Genomic DNA, 1,785 nt, shown 5'->3' on the forward strand with positions numbered 1-1,785 from the left:
TCATTTTTTTTAGTCTAAAACCATCAAGAACTCTCTAGTTCCTATGAATTAAGTGCAAAACTCTAACTTAAGACCATGTACCTAGAACCCAATCTATATTTTAAAACTTTTAGGTTTACCTATTTATATTCTTGCCACCACTCAAAGTAGACCTTTCCCCAATGCAAAGTATACCTTTTATTCAAATTGTTTGCCCCGATTCGAGCACCTACTGCGATCATCTCTGCCTACTGACCCCTGGGCATCTTCTTAAAGTGCATCTCCAGGTTCCTGTCTCGCCTTTGCCACCCCTCCTACCTGGGTATGGTCTTCCCTACAGCGTTCACCTTGGCATTGCCCTCCAGGGTCACATACTAACGGCTACATGAAGCAAAACTTTCCTTTCCTGTTCTCTTCTTTGTTCCTTTGTTTTCAAACCCCCTCCCACCTCTAGACCTCTATGGCGTCTGTCGTTTACTAGAGTTCTATTGTTTGTTAATATAATTTCATTTCTCATCAAAATGTTTGCAGAGTGGTAAGAAAATGTGAAGAAATGGAAAATATTTCTAAAGAGCCAAAGGGAAAGCTCTTCACGAAGATTTTTTTATAGAGGCTCTCCCGTGCCTGTCCTCATCTCCTGAAACCCCACGTTTATCTGACTCCCCTTGCACCCCCCTCAAACATTCACGCGGCAACATAGGAACACCCTGGAGAAAACCAGCCCCAGTGCTCTCACTCCCTGGATCTACTTCCTTAAAAATCATTTCCCTAAGTCGGCATCACTTGGTTTGGAGTTCTGTAGACATCCCCAAGGCTCCAGCCAGAACAGCACTAGACTTTCAGGACCAGGGCAACAGAGTAAAATATGAAATTCTCTCTCTCTCTCTACCTCCCACAGAACAATCTCTGGAGTAGTAGCTTTGGGGTCCCAGATCTAGGGAAGGCCTAGGTCCTCTGGGTTGGTTTTCCTGGGTGGTGTTTCTGCTAGTTTGAATTGTAATAGCATCTTTTTTACTGTTTCTTCTTCTTTTTTCACCCTTAGATTGATTTTATCATGTGTGTACAACATACATCCCAAGGATAAACATTAATTCTCGGAGAATATGGGATCTAAACCTATACCGAGGAGAGGAAGAGAGGACACTTTAATTGTCACACAATTAGCATGAGGCCACCACGCAGCTCCCACAAGTCTACAAGTCATTCTATTTAGGCTGAGTCATGTTCTCCCGTGGACCAGCCAGAGCACTAATAATGGGGCTGCTTGACTCTTCAATGGCGGTTCTCTGATTTCCAGAAACGAGACTTAGATGTGCTCATTCTAGTAAGTACTCAATTAAATTTCTAGCCAAAGGATCTTTTCTCCCATAGTCTCCATCTTGGGAAAGGGAAAGGCTTATTCTCTTTGATATCCTGATTTTATACTAGAGTTTTTTTCCTGTTCTAATTCTTATTTCCCATTTAAATTATGAGCTGAGAGAAAACTGCTGTTTGGTTTTATTTAATGGAAAGAAAATAACCCTTACTGAGTGCCTGCTGACTGTCAGACACTTTCTGTGCATCATCATTTTAATCCTTACCATAACCCTGTGAGACAGATATCATGTTCACTATTAACAAATAAGGTAACATAGTTTCCGTGCTTGATAACAGTCAGTTGTTAGGGGAGCAGGACTTTGATTTGAAGTTTGTTTGATTACAAAGTTCATGGTTTGCTGTCAAGTTGCTGACTTTGAATTTTTAGTCTGATCAAATTTGGGTTTTGTAGTTTCTCCTCTTTTGTGTTTACTTATAAACAGAATTTTG

The 1,785-nt window shown here is 41.0% G+C and overlaps 1 protein-coding gene across 1 annotated transcript in view; it reads right to left on the reverse strand.

Annotated features, from left to right (window-relative positions):
- The window catches only part of ADH4 (alcohol dehydrogenase 4 (class II), pi polypeptide), a 24,356-nt gene that overhangs the window by 22,327 nt on the left and 244 nt on the right, over positions 1-1,785 (reverse strand). The window lies entirely within an intron of this gene.

Source organism: Propithecus coquereli, unplaced genomic scaffold, assembly GCF_000956105.1.
Source record: "Propithecus coquereli isolate 6110/MARCELLA unplaced genomic scaffold, Pcoq_1.0 Scaffold161, whole genome shotgun sequence".
NCBI classification, from domain to species: domain Eukaryota; kingdom Metazoa; phylum Chordata; class Mammalia; order Primates; family Indriidae; genus Propithecus; species Propithecus coquereli.